The 22562-nt window shown below is 44.1% G+C and overlaps 2 pseudogenes; both read left to right on the plus strand.

Annotated features, from left to right (window-relative positions):
• The window catches only part of LOC111142449, a 66083-nt pseudogene extending 48390 nt beyond the window's left edge, over window positions 1–17693 (plus strand).
• A 3230-nt stretch (window positions 17694–20923) lies between these two features.
• Window positions 20924–21871, plus strand: LOC111142420 (annotated as a pseudogene).
• The last annotated feature ends 691 nt before the right edge of the window (window positions 21872–22562 follow it).

Raw genomic sequence — 22562 nt, forward strand, 5'->3', positions numbered from 1 at the left:
AGAGCTCTTGCATGGGGTGAGGGGCAGGGAGCAGCTTAAGGGCTACAGACAAGTTGAGATGCGAAGCTGCCATTGCCACAACGTCTCCTATCAGTTGTCTATATCAAAGAGTGGGGTGGGACAGTGGCTGTGGTGTTGGTTAACTTCTTTGGTACGGTGATTAAGGCCAGACTAGTTTTTCTGACTTGGGTGAGAAATCCCAAAGGCCTTAGAAGCAAGCGAACCTCAAACTCTGTAGCTCCTTTATTTTTAAATGAAGTCATATTTCCAGTCAAAAGTACATAAAGAATTTCTAAGGAATCTCAAAAGCAGAGAATTCCAGTTCTGGTTGGTCAGAAATCACAGGCAGTCTTTGGGCTTCAATGTCATCAGACATCAGGCTCCGTAATTTGAGCTTCTGACACTGGAGATTGAACTGATAACGAGATTCTTATGTTTTTCAACCGCTGCCGCCTTACTGGTGTGATCCTTATTAGCAGGTCATCTCGTCCATATTGAAGGAGGAGGAGAGACTCAGTCCTTGCCTTCGAGGTATACGATCATAATACCAGAAAATACCTTTTTCAAAATAGCCTGTGCATGGTAGGGAATGGGGCCTTCCACTGGCTTGAGTCATGGTCCTTTCCATTCCAAGCAAAGTGTCCTTTTTGCTGAATTTCTACATTTTAAAAATTCTTCCAGTGGGAGGGGGTCAATATGCCTATCATAGAGGGAACGGCTGCATGGAGTTCATAGACTGAATTGCTTGGGTTCTTCCTAACGATTGTACACAGGCGGGGTGAGGAATTTGTTGGGACACGTGTCTTTCTTGCTAACAGGTTAACATGACACTTCTCTCTTCATTAATCCATTTATGTGTTTGTAGGGGTCTCTGGAAAAGTAACGTGAAAAACTGTTTTCTCACAACTTGTGTTTACCTTACCATGGGATGGATTGAGGTTTTTTGTTTTGTTTTGTTTTGTTTTAAGTAATGCATTGTTGGCTCAATTAAAAACCATAAGCTAAGAAAAAAGGCCACACCAAATGCTTCCCATTTTCCAGCTAACACTAGAGATTTTTGTGTTGTAGCTTCATTTTTGGTGTGTGTTTGTGCGTGTTTAGGGAGTGTGCCCTCAGAATAAAGCTTTTCCTACCGTCATTGAGCATATGTTTTAACTTGAAAAAAATGCTTTGGTTTTATAAAAAATTCAGGCCTTCATCTAACTAATGATGGAAAATTATACGGAAGAGTTCTGCCCTAAAATATATTTGGATCATTCTGAATAGATGCTCAGAACCTGTTCATGTCATGTTGGAGTCATTAGTGAAATAACAAGTTAACTTGCACTGCATATTTGTAATGTTGAATGATAAGTAACTTTGTTGCCCTTATTATAAATTTGAGGCACTTCTGATTCTATTATATATGAGAGAAAATGAGAATTGTTGTTCAATATTATTATATGACAGAGGTAAAAATATTGAAGCATAGGTAAAAGGTAGCCTTTTTCCCTTCTTCATTTTTAGGAAAGTAAGTTTGTCTGCATGACTGTGCTCATCACCGTGGTAGGAGGAGGAGCAAATGGAGACGTCCAAAGGTTGGACTGGTGGTCACAGGGAGTAGGATGAGGAAAGATGGCGGAGAGGAGTCACAAGTTCTTCAAGAGGGTTAATGGGAGAGAAGAGAGATTCTGGGGAGGAGTCCACAGTGAATAGAACATAATAAATAGGAAAATGCAATATTTCACATGTTTTTCTTTGTCAATTTACTTCTACTTTCTGAAATCTTCAGAATGGATCTGATAAAAATTGCCTTTTGCTACTGGGAACAGCCTGAGATGGTTCAGTTTTACATACGTATGATTATTTATTTCACTTTATGCAAAATATTTCTGCCGCTTGTCTTTCAAGTTTCCAGATTGGTTATTAAAAGGTCTCTTGAAATTATTCCCTGATCTCGTTTAGCGATTAGGCAGGAAGTCCCATAGCTTAGTGACAATCTCAGACTGGGCTCGTGGCCCAGATTTGGCCAAATGGACACGAGTGAACTCTGCTGGTGACATCTAGAAAAGATGTTTCCCTGACATAGGGAAAGGGTCACAAGGAGAAGGTCTCCTTCTGTCCTGACCACCCTTTGCTCCAGTTTTTTGGTGACTTTTTGATGGCTCATGACTATGAAGTAGCCTTCTAAGGGTGAAGGTCAGCCCGGGGATGGCAGAATGAAAGGATGGAAAGATCTGGGTCCTTATGACACTGTCAAACCGTTGAACTCATTCTGTATTGCCTACCTTTGGGGTGTTTGTCCATATCTTGTAAGCCACTATATCTAACTGGCACCCTTCTCTATAATCCTAGCTTTTGTTCATCAATAATACATATTCTCATGGGTAAGCCTCTGGCATTTAACTCTTTCCTTACAGGCAGCCAAAGGCATTACTAACTGGCACACAACACATTGAAACTTTTGTCGGTTGTAAGCACTTCTTCATAGGGTCCAACCAAATGAAACAAAAATAAATCGGAAGTTAGAGCATATAAAGACTTGCAGTTGTCATCTGTAATCTCTGATTTCAAATGTCTGTATTTAACAGAACCATTTGGCCTCCTCAGTTGAATTTTTTCGTAAGTAAATGTCATAACTGGAATTATAAATGTCCATTAAGAAAACTGTGCAATTTATCTGTTTTAGAGATTGGTATTCCAATGAAGATTTTATCTGAAAAAAGCTAAAATAATTGAAAAACTACAGCGAAAGCCAAAGGGAAGTAGGGTAGTTGAATGTTGGCTTTCGTGCCTCTGTGCATGTGTTAATCACCACATTCAACGGGTCATTTAAATTTATTAAGCCCTTTTCATATGGGACCCACTGTTCTGGGGGCTAGAGATACAAGGTTAAATTCGACACAGATTCTGACATATATGAGATGTGGTCAGTAGTATCGTGATTTGAGATGAAAACTCGGGATGAAAACTGGCATTCATCCTTGAATCACATCTTTCTCATACGCTCCCTATGCAATGCATCAGCAGATCACTTTCCTTCCACCCTGGCAACACTTCCTGGCCCCCACTCCTCCCCACACTTCTCATTCCTGCCCCCCTCGCTCATGCCATCCGTACCTCCCACCGGCCCTGCTCTCCAGGTTGCAGGTTCTTCTCGACGCAGTAGCAAGAGTGAGGTGTTGTGTCCTGCCATCCCTCATCTACTCACATTCAGATATTCTGGTCCCCATTGCTCTTTGTTGCACACACCGAGTATGTCCCTTTTCCCTTTAGCACCCTCGTATGGACCTCTTGCTTCATTCACGTTTCTGAATCCCAGGGAGGCCTGTTCCCAACTCCTTTGTATTCTCTGTCTCTTTACACTGTATTGAGTATTTATTCATTTATGATCTACCTTCTTTGTAAATTTTTTTTTGTTTAAATTCAATTTAGTTAACATATAGTGTATTATTAGTTTCAGGGTTAGAATTTAGTGATTCATTAGTTGCATATGACACCCAGTGCTCATTACATCAAATGCCCTCCTTAATGCCCATTGCCTAGTTACTTCGTTCCCCACATCCACTCCCCTCTAGCAACCCTCAGTTTATTTCCTAGAGTTAAGTTTTGATTTGCCTCCCTCTCTGTTTTTATCTTATTTTATCTTTCCTTCCCTTCCCCTGTGTTCATCTTCTTGTTTCTTAAATTCCACATATGAGTGAAATCGTATGGTATTTGTCTTTCTCTGACTGACTTTATTTCACTCAGCATAATACCCTCTAGTTCTATCCATGTCATTGCAACTGGCAAGATTTCATTCTTTTTGATGCCTGAGTAATATTCCTCTGTGTGTGTGTGTGTGTGTGTGTGTGTGTGTGTGTGTACCACCTCTTTTTTATCCAGGCATCTGTCTGTGGACATCTGGTCTACCTTCTTCACTGTAACATCAATTCCATGAGAGCAAGGACTTTGATGTTGTAATGGCTCTGAATGGATGAATGAAGGAACACACAAACTTGGGTAAGCTGCTCATCTCATTCTCATCCTGATTCTGCCTGATTGGTGATGCCTTCTTGGCCAGTTTTGTCCACTCTATGTTTGTATTTGTGAAATACAAATTTGTGAAATGAGGGAAAATAGGCCAGGGAGTGGGGAGATTTTCAAAGGAAGGCCTCTTGGCTCCCTTCCTTCCACCCTGCTTGGGTAGTTTGCTACTTTGTTTATGTATCAGAGGAGCCTGTTGCCAGGCAGGATAGGAAACTGGACTACAGGAAGGTGATGACTAATGCAGGAGTCTCTCCCTTTGCCCCATGAGAAGAAAAGCCACCTCAGGCTGCATGGGCAAACAAACATGAAGTCAGCGATATTCTCTTATGTTTTTTTTTTTTTCTTTTTCTATACCTTACCCCCCTGTTTCTTCTCCTCCTACTAGGAACTTAATGGAATTCTGATGCTCTGTTTTTTTTGTTCTAAGAAGGTGTGTTAGAAAATTTAATATATCTACAAGTATTCATCATATAATCATTCCTCTTCCAAGTGTCTTTGCACAGAGTTGTAAGAGGAACAGTGTCCTTAGACTCTGGAACTATGTACATTTCTCTTCAGCCCTGGCTCTTTTCTAGCTGGGTGAGCCTGGGCAGGTGTCTCTGCCTTTCTGATCCTCAGAAAGGGGACATCTGCAACATGAGCACAGTAGATGCATCTCACGTTTTTGAGACAGCAGTTACATGAGGTGATGTGCAGAAGGCACCTAAAACAATGACATCACAGTAGAAAAATATGGGAGCAAGCCATCCCTGGACAAACTCAGTGATATCTTGGCTCACTTTATCTTTCTAGCATCCTTGAAATCCACTCTTTCTATATTTCTGTTCAAATGAATGGCCCATCTTGCCTCTAAGCTTGGGACTTTGAACTGCTAGAAATGAGGCTGAGACAAACGGAAAACAAGAGTGAAAACGTTAATACATCCATGTACCTGGGCCCATTTCAGCAGGGACTGCAGGCTTGTTGGCAGCACCCATATTCTCAGGCTAGAGGAGATTTGAACTCATGGCCAGGTTTCTTTATTTCCCTACCCATTGTGATTTCCCTCCAGGAACAGGGTCTGATCTGGACTGCTTGTCCCTAACTATAATCTCATCCTGGCTCAGGCTACATGGTGGTCTCCTCCTCCTCCTCCTTCTCAATGCTGACTCTCCTCCCTCCCTGGAGGGTCTTGGTGGAGGTGGGGAATCCAGCCCACTCATGATGATGACAGGTGTCAGGCCTGTGAGAAACGGGGCAGATCGAGCGCACTGTCCGCCTGCCCTTCACGCAGCTCAGCGTTGCCTTACCTTGCATGTTTCGAGCTCCATTGTGAGAATGTGGGGTTGGGGTGGGAGGCGGGATTGCCCGGGAACAGGTGGAGTCTTGCCAATCCCTCTATTTGATTATGGAGTTTGTCAGCAACAGAAAACCTGTGTGGAAAGGCCAAGAATCTGTAGCTTCCTGTCTGTGGGTGGACAAAGGGGTTTTGTTTACCTGGGAGAACTAGTTTTAGAGCCCTGGCAACAGGAGTTTTGGGGTAGAGTTACTCTGAGATGTCTAATTCAAGCTAAGGGCTGGGAGGGCCCTAGATCTACCAGAGAAGGGGAGGCTGGCCTCTGGGCCAGGATGAGGAGTTGGGATTCTACCCAAGGCAAGAAAGGAGAAAGGCCAAAAACAGTCATCTGTGTCCTTACATGTCAAACTCATTTCTGCCTAAGAGACTTTGCATGTTCTTTCCTTGGAATGTTCTCTCTCCCTCCAAAATCTGCATGGCCTCATCCTTACTCCCTTCAGTGCTTGTCCAAAGGACACATTATCTGGGAGGTCTTCCTGAGGAACCCCCTCTCTCAATATGCTGAAATATTATCTCCAAGTGTTCTACTTGGAATATTCAACATGCCTATGAGGTTCTTTTTTTTTTTTTTTTTTTTTTTTATTTTATTTTATTTTTTTATTTATTTATTTGTCAGAAAGATAGAGAGAGCACAGGCAGAGTGGCAGGCAGAGGCAGAGGGAGAAGCAGGCTCCCCACAGAACAAGGAGCCCGATGTGGGACTCGATCCCAGAACGCTGGGATCATGACCTGAGCCGAAGGCAGCTGCTTAACCAACTGAGCCACCCAGGCGTCCCGCCTATGAGGTTCTAAGTTAATATTTGACAAATAAAAGAATGACTATTTTACCAGGAGTTCTCCCCAACTGCTGGATGCATCTTGCTGGTGGTCAATTTCCAGGATATAAGATGGCTGTCTGAATTCAGAATAAACCATAATAGGGACGCCTGAGTGGCTCAGTCCACTGAGATCTGACTCGATTTCAGCTCAGGTCATGATCTCAGGCTTGTGAGATCGAGCCCCACGTCAGGCTCTGCAGTGGGTGTGGAGTCCGCTTGAGATTCTCTTTCTCCTCCTTATGCCACTCCCCCACCTTTCTTTCTGTTAAAAAAAAAAAAAAAAAAAAAGAATAAACTGTAATAACCAAGCAATTCATTGCCTGAAACTTTCATTTGGCCAAAAGGGATAATACCCAGATGAGGCCTGACAAGTGTGTCCTCCTCTTGTTGTGAACTGATATTACTTATTTTCAGGTGTTTGAAGATTTCCTCTCACATCCTGTATATCTGTAGAATTAAACACAGGCTGCTCTTTTTGTAAAGTCATTATTAATCTAGTGTAAAAGGCATCACAGTTATGATTTCCCTTCTACTTGAAACCTCTTTCTCCAAACAAAATGATGAAGACCATTATTAGCAGGACAAGATTCACTTTTTTAAAATTACAGACACATGGCAAGCTTAGGTAGAGTGGAAATGTTTTGCTTTAACCATCCATGTGCATTTTTAATTAAAGAATTTTAAAAAATGCTGTAGAAATGTTAATTATTGTATGTGCATGTCTTATCAGGCTTGGGCAATTACTAACTAATTGAATTGATCACCGAGAGATTGTTTCACTTTGGTGGAGAGAAAAAGCAGGCAAACTGGCCACATTTCTAGCTCTTTCATGGACCCTATTTATTAAGCTGTGATTGGCTTCACCGCAGAGCCAAGCACATCACAGTCTCATACATTCGCTCCCCAAATAGTTACTGATCACCTATCACGTGCCAAGCTTTTCTAGGGGATTTAGCAGTGACAAAAAAGCCCAGCATGTCTGCCTTCATGGAGCATTCCTACTAGTGGGGGAGAAAGGCAATATCAAAATGAATGAAATATAGACTATGTCAGAAAGCAACACATATCATGGAAAATGGGCAGAACAGGGAGATGGAGGTGCAGTGGAACATGGGGTTGTTGGGGTAGTTCTCAGGTGACATTTCAGCAGAGATTAAAGGAGGTCAGAGGGCTAGCTGATGGACGGACACGCTAAACAGAGGGAATGCCCAGTGGGAGGACAGCAAGGAAATTGCTGTGTCTGGACCACAGTGAGCAACCGGGTGGAATAGGAGGTAGGCAGAGAGGAAAGAGGGCTCCTATCTCTTAGGGCCTGTGCCCACCAGGAGGACTCTTGTGCTTTATTCTGAGTGAAAGCTGAAGCCCATCCAGGGTTTCATGGAGAAGTGACGTGACATGCCCACAGTGTAAAAGGATTCCTGAACTGAATTCTTTGACAGCCCATGTTATTTTGGTCACAACATCCAAAGCTAAAAAAAAAAAAAGGGCTTGCAGACAAAGTGACCCCTAGGTACAGTGAGGAGCCTGATGCAAATTTCTCTGCATCCTGCTAACAACCTCTGTGTTCTACCTCAGGAATGCTAAAGCCCCAAACCAGGAGCACTAGAGTTATGAGCCCTGGAACAGTTTAGGCTCCACAAGGCCAAGATTCTTCATCCCCCACTTTTGCATCCCTGACTGAAGAAAGAGGGTGATCCTAGGAAGTGGGACAGGGAACCTCAGCCTGGTACACTCATGCCAGTGTCCTGCTGGAAAATCCCCAGTTATAGCAAACCTCATCTAGAGAATCTTCAGGTAAGATCTCCTGAATCATTTTTCTCTCTTAAATTTTTGGTATGGATGCAATTGTTCATTTCATGGTTCATGATCTGCTATTTTTGTAAAACCAGGGGCACTTCGTTTAATAGGATTTTTAAAAAAACTATTTTAAGGTTTGAGAAGCAGCCTGGGAGATGTTTGGAAGCAAAATGTTGATGTTGGAATCACTGGAGTTTTGATTTGTCATGAAGATCAAAAGCTAATGAGTCCTGGCCAGACCTTTCTGACAGGTGGGAGGGGGCAGGATGACCTATTTCGGATGTCCTCAGTGAGACAGAGGAAGAAGGGATCTGAAGGCTTCTGGAGATGGGAATGCTAGAGCAGATTTATCGTATGACACTGGCTCACCCATTTCCTGACTGGGTTCTTCCCAGAGGGTCCCAGGGGTACTCCCTTCCCCAAGCTTGGGCAAGCTCTTTTTGAGGGGGAGGCCCAACATCCTTGGAAAAGCTCCATGGTGGCTCTTCTCTGTGGGTCAGGAGGGGCACTGGGGACTGCTCTCATCAGACTGGGCTCCCTGACTTAGGTAGGAATGATAGGACCTGGCAGCAAGAGTTTTAATTGCCAAAGACAAGTGGGTATGGTTACTGAAAGGGTTAGCAGAGCCAAAGTAGTAATCAGAATAGTGTGACCTTCAGAACATTGCGTTGGCCAGTAGATCCTGATATTCCTTGAAAACCGAAACAGATGGATGGGCTGCTACTTGATTGGCATGAATAGAAAAGCTCTAGATGTAGCGAAGGTCACTTGAAGATCATGGATCCTAAACCAATCCCCAGACTCAAGCTAGTTCTGAGGCCCAGAGGCCCTCGAATGATAGGGAGGGAAAGTCCCACTGAGGAAATCCTGCTGCACAGCCAACCGTGTACCTTGTCAGACTCCCTCCTAACCTGGAGACCCAAAGTGCCACGATCGTCCACCAATCAGATGATTGATGGAGTTGGGTTCTGGTCCACCTCAAAGTGGATCCTGGGGGTCCCCTAATTCATTCTGCTATTATTTCTACAGTTCCAGAAGCCATCATTGGAAAATATATCTCCCCAAGTGGCAGCATCCCCATATTGGTTAGCGTTGGTGAGATGGTAAAAGCATCTCTTCTTTCAGATTCCTGAAAGCTGAGTTTGCCCAGTGCTCAGAACACTTCCAATGCATAGATGGCCACTCACAGATGGCTGCCTCCTGGGGCAGTGTCTGTAGGGGGTGACCACTCTGGCTTTCTAGCGGGTGGCTCACAAGGCCTAGTGTGCTGCACAGCTGAGCCTGACGGAGCGCGCTGCAGCAGACCGCGAAGGACGGGCCAGAGAACACTGGTCCTGGTTCTGCTGTGACTTTCCTGTGCATTGCTGGGCAAGTTACTTTGTCTTTCTGAGCCTTGGTTTTCTCCTAAGAAGAAAGTTTGGGCTAGAAGCCAGTGCTTCTCAACCTTGGCTGCATATTGGAATCACCCAGGGAACTGAAACGTCACTAATACCCAGGCTCTACACTGGAGATTTTTTTTTTTTTTTAAGATTTTATTTATTTATTTGACAGAGAGAGATCACAAGTAGGCAGAGAGGCAGGCAGAGAGAGAGAGAGAGGGAAGCAGGCTCCCTGCTGAGCAGAGAGCCCGACGCGGGACTCGATCCCAGGACCCCGAGATCATGACCTGAGCCGAAGGCAGCGGCTTAACCCACTGAGCCACCCAGGCGCCCCTACACTGGAGATTTTATTGTAACTGGTTTGGGGTGGGGACCCACCACTGTTGTTAACATCTCCTCTGGCAATTCAAATGTGCCTGCTGGACGAGCTCATTCCTCAGGCCCCTACCAGCTCTGACTGGCTGAACCTCCACAACGCCAACCTCACCAAGGGACAGAAAAAAAAAAAATCCAACACATTTGAAGTCAAAGCTCCAAAGGCCTTTTGAGGAGAAAAACCTGAAAACACCTATCCCCCAAATTAGAATCTGTAGTAGTTCTCCCTCAAGAGGGACATAGGATTGGCCAGACTACAGAGAGGTTGGGCTGGGAGGAGCCCAGCTCTTGGTTCCAGCCATTTCAATGACATTTTGGAGGGCTGATCAAAGATATGTCCACCGTGTCTGCCTGTGTCCGAGACACAGGCCCACATCTGCCCTTGTGTTTAATGCGTGCCTTGCCATACCACTGGTATTATGTAGATTCAGAAAGAGACACACATCTTCGCCTCCTGAGAAGGCTCTCACTTCTGTGTCTCCTTCTTATCCTCATCTGTGGCTAGCCTTTGAAAAAGGGTTGCTCTGTTCTATGAATAGGAGTATTGGTTCTGTTTTGTGAGCCTGATTTAACCATAAACTAGCTGAGTAACCTCGAAGATGTCTTTTTCTTCCAGGGCCTTTCTGTTTCCTTATCTTTTAAATGCTTAGCTCCAAAGTGTCTTGTGGATGAAATGCTCTATACTTTTGTGTCTCACAGTTAGGTTTTTAGTCTACTTTGACTTTATTTTTGTGTTGTGTATGGTGTAAGAAAGTGGTCCAGCTTCATGATTTTGCATGTAGCTGTCCAGTCTCCGCAGCACCATTTATTGAAGAAACTGCCTTTTCCCCATGGTATGTTCTGAAATACTCTATTCTAACATAGTTTTATTGAAACCTGGCTTATCCACCCAGAATATTAAGCTGAGCTACTTTTCCAAAGCCAAATGGACTCCAAGCTGTTGAAAACCGATTGTGCGCATTGATAGCCTAGGTGGATTTGTGGAGAGCATCTTTCCAACTTGGTCAACCTTAAAAGGACTGTGGCCTTTTCTACCAGGCCTCCTCAGGGACGGAAAAACCCAGCTTTGAGGCAGTTACAGCAAGGACTGCTAGATGGCGCTGTTTCCCCATATTTCCAGGGAGTCTATCTCTCAGCCGATGGCTGTTGGAGGAGAATTAATAATTAATGTCCACCGTATCAGCCGGAACTGGCAGAAAATATGTTATACTCCAGAAACTACAGAGAACTGAGATTGCTCAAAGACATGCTGCTGCCAGCCTGGTCCTCTGCTGGCCAAAAACGTTATCAGACACATAGCTCATCCCATCCACAATTTGGTCCCCCAAATAAGGGACATTAATGACAAGAGTAAATAAGAAATACCAACATCATTGATTCTTATACTTATTTTTTCAGCTAATTATTTTATTTTGCAGGTTTTCCCTGCATATAACAGAAAACAATCACTGCCTGGCTGGAGAGTGATTATAAGGTAAAACCAAGTCTGATGTGAGTTCACTTTCTCTCATAGCTCAAAAAAAGGAAACCCACCAGATGAGACAGGCAGGTGTCGGCTCCAAATTCTTATGGTTACTTGTAGAGTATGACAAGCAGGGACCCAAGGGCTGTGGTGGCAGGTAGAAAAGGTTTCTTGGCTTTCCTGTTCTCCACTTGTCTGTAATAGGCCGTTTGAGTCAAGGATGCACTACAGGTATCCTTCTCTTCGTCAAAAGGCAAAGATGTTCTTTGTCACATAAGCAGTTAGGGAAGTCCAGAAGAGGGAAGGGCAAAGAGGTGATTTAGCCCCTACTTAGCTCTGCTTCTTGCATTTTCCCCCCATAATTGTTTGCAAGCTTCATCACCAGTATTTCCACTGATGCCCAGCTGGGGTATGGGGAGGCAAACTCCTCTTTGAGAAACAGAACTTTGGGGGAGGAGGTACCACATTTTCTGCTCCCCTTATGACTTTTCTGGTGGAGGTGGCCCTATCAAGGGGCAGGGGGTGGGGCCAGAGCCCAGTGACTTAGGAGAAAGGCAGGGTAGTTAGTTGTCCCTGGCCTGTGGTGGCCTCGTTCGGCATTACGCAACCCCCACCTCGCGCAGCCGTTCCCCTCCTGTTTCTGTCTGGCCCCGAAGTCTCCTCTGCCCAGAAACAGCAATTCTGTCAAAATTAAATCATTTACTGCTCTATTCTCCCTCTGCCACGGTGTTTGCTGCTCACTTTTGCAGGCTGGGGAGACGGAAAGAATGAAACCCACGCATTTTCTTCATGTTTCCCTTTTCGTTTAATTCTGCCTTTCATGAATTCATGGTGTGCATTGTTTAGATTTAGAAAAATGTTCCCAGTGCCAACTCCTCTGGCGTGCATCTAAAAAAACCTTTTTTAATCAACAACGTCAACAACTCAGACTCCAGGCTGGCGGGGGGGGGGGGGGGGCCGGGGGGGGGTTGCACCACTGGAAAGCAGAACATCTCCCCTCCTGGCAGGGAAAAGGGAGACCCCTTGACCAGAGGAGCCAATTACTATTTTAACCGCCCTCCCCCATCGCCCCAGAGGCAGCTGGAAAGGAAACCACACACTGGGAGTTCCCACTGAGTCTTGCTGGCTCCCTAAGGCTTCCAGGCATTTGCCCATCTGGTGAGGCTTCCAGAGCAGGGGGCCTAATTAGGCGTCATCTGGCCACCTGAGAAGGCTCCACGGGCCTTCCCCCTGCTTCCCCCTCCTCCAGGCAGGACTCCATTCTCCCAGCTGCGGATCTCTGGAGTTTGTTTGGTTGAGCAGCTGCTCAGGCTAATTATTGGATAGCAAGGTCCCCAGGTGGCTGCCTGAGACTGGAAGAGGGAGGGCAGGGAGAGGGCTGAGGGACATAAAGGGACAAGGAAGGGAACAATATTGGAGGTGGGCAGAGAGGGGTCATAGGGAAAAGAAACAGAGAGCAGAGTTGGGTGAGCGTTGTGATTCAAATCTCCTGAGCCGGAAGATGAGGAGGGTCCTGACCTTCAGGGAGAGAGTGGATCCCATGGGTGGGCCCTTCCGTGGGAGACCCTGCTGTGCCCTCTGCCCTCCCCACCTCCCACCTTCCACCACATCACAATATTCTCTATTCCTGCCTTTTGCTTCCCTAGGAGCACTGTCTTCTGCCCGGCCTCACTCCTTCAGTCCAGGCACTAACCAACAATTTTTCCTTAGAACATGGCCTTAGAGCCCTCATTTGGAGAGCAGGCTTTAAGGAAAGGGTGGTGTTTAGCTCGAAATTATTCTTTCCTCTTGTCGGACTTTCCATCTTGCAGGACTGTCTGTGCTGTAAGGTGTCTCGTGCCCCAGTGTCCCTAAACCATGGCAGGTGGCCAGCGCCTTTGCTAATAAGTGAGCCAGGCTCTGCCCACCGCTTCTCGGGCATTTTCCCTTCGTCTTCTGGGCAATCACCCTGTGACATGAGACAAATGGGAAGAATATTGGGAAGAATTAAGGGGAAGCAGAAAGGAAAATAAAATCCCCCACAAACGGTTGTGTTGGCAAAAGATGCAACTTCCAGGCCGCTGTACCACTGCTGGTTTGAATCCTGGCTTCCTAGAAAACTGAGCTGAGCCACTGAGACACTTAATTCCGCGGATCTCTTCTCTTGTAAAGTAGGATTGTTTGAAGCAATAATATGGCAGGGAGTCAGGGAAACTTCCCTGTACAAGGTCAAAATGACCTCTAGTTTAATTTCTGGTCCTATTATATGTGGGCTGTGTGATCATGGGTCAATCATTGCATTTCTTCTTTCCTCTAATATTCCCATTGGAAAATGGAGGAGAATGTTCTGTTAGCATGCTGGAAGTTTTCTGAGCATACTAGGATTTAAAATTTTTTGTTTCTGGGGGTGCCTGTGTGGTTCAGTCATTAAGCGTCTGCCTTCAGCTCAGGTCATGATCCCAGGGTCCTGGAATTGAGCCCGCATCAGGCTCCCTGCTCTGTAGGGAGCCTGCTTCTCCCTCTCCCACTTGCGCTGCTTGTGTTCCCTCTCTTGCTGTCTCTCTCTGTCCAATAAATAAATAAAATCTTAAAAAAATTTTTTTTTGTTTTTGTATTTGATTTAACAGTGCTCAAGAGAGAATGGCTTTCTTCTGTCCTTTCCCCAAACAGATAGTGTGATTGAAGGCGGTTTTGCTCCCAGAAGGGAATACTCGTGTACAGAGAACAGCCATTTCAGACTCGTGTGATGTGCCCCAAACTTCAGAAGCTGGGGGGGAGGCTGTCCAGATGTGCTCAAAGCAAGAATTGGAAGGGTGGGTGGATTTTCAAGGTGGCAGGAAGATGATCTCAGGATTCTGAAGTCTTGTCTGTTTCCCTCACCACTGCCGGCCCATCCTTTGTGAATCCAGGGCAGAGATGGGAAGCCCCAGTCCACCATGGAAGGATCCTGAGATTGGAGTCATCAAACAAGATACAGGAACATGAGCAACTCTCTTCAGAACACTGGAATCCTCTGATTCTATTAGATACAGGCTGTGTTCAGCTTTGTCCCTGCCAAAGGGCCTCCGGGTGTAAACCAAGGTACACAGAGCAGCTCCAGAGAGGTGAGCAAAGGAGAAGGACCTTCTTACTGAAGGGTGTCAGCTTTTGGCTGGGTATTAAATTTCTTCAGGGCTGGAGGAAGAGTCCTTGCTGTAAATGACACGCTAAATCCTAGAGGATAATTGTTACTATTTTTTGCAGGCCACGAAGCATGCTAGTTTTGTCTTCGAGCTCCAAGAGAAAATGATCAAATCCTTAATTCAAGCCTATAGATTCTGCAGGGCCATTTGGGGGCCTGGAGAGTTGATCTGGCCCTGAATGCCACTCTGCTGGGCACATCTCCAATGTCTTGGAGAGATGGAAACTAATCCTCCCCTTGACTCTCAACCACCCACCTCCCCCCCACACACCCAACAAGCTGCCCAGTGCATTTCACTGTGAGCAGTTCAAGGGCTTAGAGGACCGCTCCTTGCTTTGAACTAGAAGCAGCTTCCCAGAAACTCCTGCTCATTCACTGTGGCTCTGCCCTCTGGAACTACACGGGATAAACATAATCCCCCCTTTCAGATGAGAGCTCTCCAGATAGGGGAGGCTGGTTATCACATTCCCTAAGTCTTCCTTTATACAAGACACACATTCCAAGTATGACGTGGTGGGAAACTGCCTCACCATCCCCCCGTGGGCCTCAGCACGTGCGTCCGTCAGGATCCAGGAAACACTCACAAGGCTTCCAGGCCACACAAACTCGTACAGGAGCTGTTCACAGCTCTGGAAGGACTGAGGGAACAGGTAAATGAGAGATGAGGGAGGCGTTAGTAGCTGCAGGAATTGGCTGCCCACTGCCAGCTGGGGGGGAGGGGAGTGAATGAGGGGAGCATCCCAGTGGCGCCCAGAACCGCGGGAGGGCCACCCACAGCAGAGCGGGGATGGTGCCAGGGCCAGGACAGCGGACTGCTCAGAGGGGCGCTGTGTCCCTGATGCTGGGACCGCCAACCCTGAGTTGGCCCCCTGTGGGGCTTGTGGTCAGCTAAGCCCCTCCTTACCAGAAGCAGATGAGGCCGAACCTGTATTTCTAAAAAATGAGTGTTTGGCTGAAATTCAGGCCCCCAGTGGATCTATTTCTTTCTTTCTCAGCAGACTGCCTCTTTCCTCTGGTGATTGTGCCCTTCTTTTTTGGGGGTGGGAAATGGCCCTGCTGCATGCCTATGGCTGAGCTGTCAGTCACATGACCCAACATGAAGCAGGGAGGGGAGGCGAGGGGAGGAGGCTGCACATGAGATGAACTTTACGACTTGGGCGACTTGGGTGGAGATGCTGAGGGACACATGGTCCATGGAACTGACCTGGGAGAGGGCTTTTCTCACAGAAGCAGGTATTTGGGTTCTCTACGGACATCCCTGGTTTTTTCCAAGACCCTGTTGCTCGTCTCTCTTTTTACCATTATTGCAAGCACTCCCCAGTATGCCTCCCATAAAGTCCTTTCTTGCCCAGGTTACCTGGGGGTCTATTTCAATTGCTTACAACCAAAGAACCTGGAACGATATGCAGTCTTTATCTCTATTCCTTATAGGCAAGAAGAAACTGTCTGGCTCAGTGGAGATCTATCAAATATTGACTCGAAAGCCGGCACACCAGCTATCCCTCTATCTTTCTGTCTTTGCAATATTAGATGCTCAGTGAATTACTGCCAACCCGGAGAGTAAACTCCTCTTGGTGTGCTGAAGGGAGCTCTGCTTATTGCGACGGAGTTTCAAAATCTGTGATGCAGATGAATGTATGGGAATCAGGTCTGGGAAAAACATTTTTATGGGATGACTTTGATTTGGTCATATCAAAATGGGTACCTCAAAATATAAAAATATCTTTTCCATTTCCTAGAAATGTGAATGATGAACATCTCAAAGTGTCATCCCATTCCTGGGTTTGACCTTACTGCACCTCTAAAATTCACTCAGAATCAGGAGGAAGATCAGAAAGTCAGTGTGGATATAATTATATTAATTGGCACTTAGAAAAATTTCTTAAAATTAAATTGCTTTATACGGCTCTCAAAATACCTTCAAAGCAGTTGCATCAAAATAGCATGTATATGATTTCTATATATCCATATAAGTCACAAAGAACGTGTCAAATACATGTGTTTTTTTGCAAGAAGGGGACCCCATCTGTCATCACACACTACTTTTCAGATGAGCAGAACTGAGTTTATCAATAGCATATATACTCGGTTATTCAACTAGCTAAGAAAACTCTTCTTCATGTAACTGTCATTCAGTCTACATTTATCCACACTGTCCATAGAGATAGTTTGACAATGACTTCTTAAAATCTCAACCCAGGAAAACATTGGCTTCCCTCATGACTTCTCAGCCTAGAAACAAGGTTAGTTTGGTAAAGTGTGTTTGATAAAAACCATAGTGGCACAAGTAATTACATTCAATCATTATCTTTTAAATATTAAAAGATATTTACTCTTTTAAAAATTGGCCAGGCCCTGGTTTCTAGTAAGGAAGCCATAAGAGGAGAGGCCCTTGAAAGACCACCAACTGGCTACCTTTCTCAATGTTTGAAGCTGCCACCGTGCTTGTCTCCTGAGGGGTCTGACCACACAGCCATTTGCTCTCAGATGTGTTTGCCTTTCCTATGGGAGGCCCCAGACAATATGATGGAAAAGCTCTATGAGTTTCATACTTATTGCTTTAAACCTTTAAAAATAGATGAGTTTCCAGAAAATATGAAAACCATTCATCCTTGGACAACTGACTCTGATTTGGTTGGATTCTGGAGTGGAAAATTTGGAGAGAGAGTGAATCAAGTGTTTCATCTTTGGATGTTTTGCTCATGGAACTGAAGTTCAGAAAGGCTTGACCAAAAATAAAGAAGACTAGGAACAATTTCTCATTTCAAATTTGGCTGTCATTGATGAACAAGAGTTTGAGATTACTTATGTAATTACTTATGTAATTAATTACCACATTACTTATGTGGTAGCATGGTCCAAAATAGAAAAAACTCCAAAGGAGTTCATGAACTGGATGTTTTCCAGATGAAACTTGATGGGCCAGCTCTGGGGGGTGATCTATCTAAGAAGGCAGTTGATGCCCCTGTAGGTTTAAGCTACATAAAACCAACTGGTGTTCTCCACCCAGAATGAGGAGCAACCACCAGAGTTCGAGTTCTTTGGTGAAATGAGTGTGGATAGTCATGTAGCTGGAAGACAACAGTCCCATGAGAACCTCAGACTTGTGGTGGCTGTTTGGAAAAATGTCAACTACAAAGTGTCACAGCAGAATATGCTTCCGATTCCTATGTCATTTCACTGTTGAAATAGTTTGCTACTGAAACACGCAGCATTTCATTAACGGCTCTAAAATGTGTCTGTTAAGGGACTTAGATTCTCCCAAGAGATTCTCACTTTTATTTGAAGGAGGTGGTAAGTCAATTACCTATGTCCCTTGCCCCGTCTGTCTTTTGTCACCACTGCTTCCGGAGCTAGTTCTTTTTTTTTCTTTTTTTTTTTTTTTAAAGATTTTATTTATTTATTTGACAGAGAGATCACAAGCAGACAGAGAGGCAGGCAGAGAGAGAGAGGAGGAAGCAGGCTCCCCTAGAGAGCAGAGAGCCCGATGCGGGGCTCGATCCCAGGACTCTGAGACCACGACCTGAGCCGAAGGCAGCGGCTTAACCCACTGAGCCACCCAGGCGCCCCCGGAGCTAGTTCTTTTGATTTCCCCCATGATATTTAAGTATGTTATGGGTTAGAAGTTGTTACCACTACTGCATGATCTTGATTTTTCATTTGTTTCAGGATATCTCTTCTTCTGTATTTTGACAACTCTTTGCTTTATAACATTTTATTTTATTCCAATGATGATGTCACATTTCCATACCTGTGACAATATTTTAACATTATTTGTACACCATGTCTCTCTTTTCATCATGTTTGTTTTTCTGTGATTTTAAACAATGTCTTAGCTCAATAAAGTTTATTTTGTGATATCAAGTGTGAGTCATAAAAATTTAGGTCAGATATATTACTTTACTTTGGAAAAGTACAGTATCATCTGTATCATCTGTGTTAATTATGGTTTCACATTAATTATTAGTCATTCTAACTTGGAAAATAATGTAATTAGGTCTTAGTAAAAAACTTCAGAGGAATTGTTAGTTTATATGCTGAAGCATGTTCATTTAAAATTAATTTTATTGAGGTTCCTCAAGATGTTGAAAATAGAGCTACCTTACGACCCAGCAATTGCACTACTAGGTATTTACCCCAAAGATACAGATGTAGTGAAAAGAAGGGGCACATGTACCTCAGTGTTCATAGCAGCGATGGCCACAATAGCCAGACTGTGGAAGGAGCTGAGATGTCCTTCAGCAGATGATTGGATAAAGATGTGGTCCATATATACAATGGAATATTACTCAGCCGTCAGAAAGGATGAATACCTACCATTTGCATCGACAGGGATGGAATTGGAGAGTATTATGCTAAGGGAAGTTAGTCAAATAGAGAAAGACAATTATCATATGATTTCACTCATATGTGGAATATAAAGATGTGTTATACACAATTAATGAATCACTGAACACTACATCAAAACTAATGATGTACTACATGCTGGCTGGTTGAATGTAATAATAATGAATAAAATAAAAGAAAATAATTTAAAAAATAAAATTAATTTTATTAACTTTACCTCATTTTATTTTTATTTTCATTTATTTTTTAAAGTTAGTATATTTTAGAGAGGGGGGTGGGGGAGGGAAGAGGGAGAGAGAATCACAAGCAGACTCCCCGCTGAGCACAGAGCCCCGTGTGGCGGCTGGATCCCACAACCCTGAGACCATGACCTGAGCCGAAATCAAGAGTCAGACGCTCAACCGACTGAGCCACCTAGGCATCTCAACTTCATTTTAAATCACTACTTAACAAAGATACTTGGAACACCTCTTTGTTTTAAGGAGATATTTATGGTTACAGAAATACTTGCTGTAATAAAAGTCTATATATCTGTAAAGAAATATTACCAGGTCTGGAAACTTACTTTGACCTTTCTGTAATCTACCCATTTCCTTCCTTCTTTCCTTCCTTCCTTCCTTCCTTCTTCCTCCCTTTCCCTTTCTTTCTTTCTTTCTCTCTCTTTCTTTCTCTCTCTTTCTTTCTCTCTCTTTCTTTCTATTTCTTTCTTTCTTTCTTTCTTTCTTTCTTTCTTTCTTTCTTTCTTTCTTTCTCAAACTGGAGCATGTTCCTGTTTTCCAAAATGCAGCTGCTTATACCCCACACCTTCCTCTGTGGGGTGGGATGTCATTTGCCTCAATGCATCTAAGTGACCAGAGGTTTTCCTATCTCCTTGCTTCTCCCAAGTTTCAATTTCCTACTAACCGTATTTGTTCTAGCCTTCCCAGTTTGAAGATCACTTTCCTCGATAAAGAAAGCAATATAGGAGTTGAATTGCCCTGCTTTTCTCTGTGAGCTTTCAACATGACATCATTTGCCCCCAACAGGCCCTTCATTCCTTGTTCTTCCTGCTCAGATCGTAGGCCGAAACTTCCTTGCAAAACCCATACACTGATTTTTAAGCTTCAGGGAAATGGGGACTCTGTTTTTCCTACGATCATTAGGAACGACTAATATTCCTTGGTTATAAGTACTTCTTTCCAGATTTTAGGCATTTCTTTTTAAAATCTGGGATTATTAGAGAGCTCTCTGCATGTTTTGTTGTTGTTGTTTGTTTTTGCTTTGTTTTTTTTAGACACTTCCCCTTTTTCTTCTTGATCAATGTCATTTGTGGTTATGGACTGAATGTTTGTGTCCCACTAAAATCATATGCTGAAATCTAATCCCCAGAGCAGTGGTATTTGGAGATGGAGCCTGGGGGAGGTGATGTGGTCCCAGGGCAGAGCCCTCGTGAAGGGGATTAGTACCCTGATAAGAAGAGGCCAAGGGGCTGGCTCACTCTCTCTGTGTCACGGGAGGACACAAGGAGAAGCTTGCAGTCTGCCACTCAGAAGGGGGTTTTCCTGAGGACCTGACTGTGCTGGTACCTTGACCTCTGACTTCCAGCCTTCAGAACTGTGAGAAATAGATTTCTGTTGTTCATAAACCACCCAGGTTCTGACACTTCGTGACAGTAGTCCAAATGGATGAAGACATTTGTGATTGTTCAGGTAGAATTCTTTCCTGGGAAACGTCTTTCTTTTTTCAGCCATTTTAACTTTTAGAATGTTGCCAAGGAGTCATACCTACCTTTTCTCTGGACAAGCTTTTTTTTTTCCCTAAAATCTAGAATTTACGTCTAATTATGACCAATGCTCCTGTTATGGAGCAAGAATGTCCTATCACTTTCAAGATCCTTCTAGCCAGATTGAGAATCAAATTGACATGAGACAGATTAACAGGAGAAAATAAAATTTAGTAGTGTTCATATAGGGAATCCAGACAGACGTGGAAATCCCAGAAGTAGGCAAAATAAAGTATATATATCATTCTGGACTAAGGGTCTGAGACTTCTTTTAAAAGGAGGAATGCAATTCACACGAAGATAAGAAAGAATAAATGTTTGGTAAGCAAATATTTTCTGTGCCACCTGGAAACAGTGGGACATAGAGGACTTTAATGAAACAGGTCCTGTTAGGTTCCTCCCCTCTACTGTACCCAGTTTATATAATAGTATAGTTATTTATGGTGCTAGATCTCTTCCTGTAAATTCTTGTGAGGCAAATGAGGGAGAGGTAAAGAGCTTTTCCTCAATCTGCTGGGTTTTGATTTCTTTTTAACTCAAAATAATCTTCATGCTACAGTGGCCTATCTTGGGGTGGCCTGCCCTTGGACCCCAACACTTCCTTCATTCTTTGGCTGTTAATAGTTCCACAATGATGATAGTCACTTTATCTGATTATTTATTTGACTACGCTAGGCTGGTTGTGCCTAAGGGTTAGTAAGAAGCCTTCAAGTAGTGGCTGAAAGATCAGGGGGGCCTCTGAATTTGGCAGATTTGGGTTCAAATCTCCACAGACCTGCTGAGGGTCTTAAACCATCCACTTGACCTATCTGACTCATAGGGTTAAAAGAGTAAGTCAATCATACAACTTTGCAGGGATGTTTTTAAAATCATTAAGAATGTAAAATTAGCTCAGTAAACGGTATCCATTATTATTACTGCCTGTATAATGTTTTTGCTCTTTAAGGATACTTTCCTGCTCCAACTTATGTGCTAATATATGTGCATGAGCTTTCCTTCCTCGTCCCTCGCCATCTTGGTGGCTGTTCTTGGTTGGCGCTCTCCCACACCTAAGGCAGGAAGATGGGGGCCATAAAGAAGACAAAAATCTCCAGAGTCAATCAACTCTAGGCTCCAGCTTGTTATGAAAAGTATGGAAAGTATGAAAAGTGATGGGAAGTATGCTCTGGGGTACAAGCAGACTCTGAAAGTGATCAGGCACAACAAAGGGAAATTGGTCATCCTGGTCAACAAGAGCCCCACCTTGAGGAAATCTGACAAAATACTGCATCATGTTGGCCCAAACTAGCGTCCATCACTACAGCGGCAATGACATTAGACTGGGCATAGCACGTGGGAAATGCTAGAGAGGATGCACACCGGCTGTCATTGCCTCAGGTGACTACGATATCATGGGGAGCCTGACAGAACAGAGTGGTGAAAAGTAAATCATGCAAAATTTTTCTTTAATAAAACAGGCCAGGGCTTGTTAAAAAAAAAAATGTGTGTGTGAGTTGGTGGTGTGAAAAAGTAAAGCTGTAATAGGTAACATGAGGGTTGAATGGAATGTGCTGTGTTCCCATGTCCTTATCTACAAAACAATCCTACCTCATTGATTTGTTATAAAGATTTGAGTAAATACATGTAATGGCTCAGAATATCACCTGGCACATAGCACTTAATAACGTCAGCCCTTCTTATTATCACGCTGAGGATGTCATGGTATGAAGACAGAGCTGAGCATGCTGAAAGCTCCAGCCTTCCCATGTCAACCAGAGCATCTGAAACGACACTGAGAAACTCTCCAAGATAAACAGTGCTAAGGAAATGGACAAAAGAAAGTCACTGACAAATGTTCAGGAGAACACTTAGATTAAGAAGTCCTTCCATTGGGAAACATCTAGACTCATCTGGAGGGCGCAGTTTCAGAATCAGGATGCTGTAAGAGATTAGGTCATGAGGGCAACTGAACATTCACCATCAAGGTTGGGGTATATCCTGTTGAATCACTACCATCCCCATCTGAGTGGGGCTGTCCAGGTGCCCCCTGCCCTTCTAGAGGCCTGGAGGTGTACAACGTTCTCCAAGATGGATTGTCAGTGGTTCCGGGGTAGGCAGTTATACATCTTAATAAATGCT

The sequence above is a fragment of the Enhydra lutris genome, unplaced genomic scaffold (assembly GCF_002288905.1).
Source record: "Enhydra lutris kenyoni isolate GAN:26980312 unplaced genomic scaffold, ASM228890v2 scaffoldscaffold8, whole genome shotgun sequence".
NCBI classification, from domain to species: Eukaryota; Metazoa; Chordata; class Mammalia; order Carnivora; family Mustelidae; genus Enhydra; species Enhydra lutris.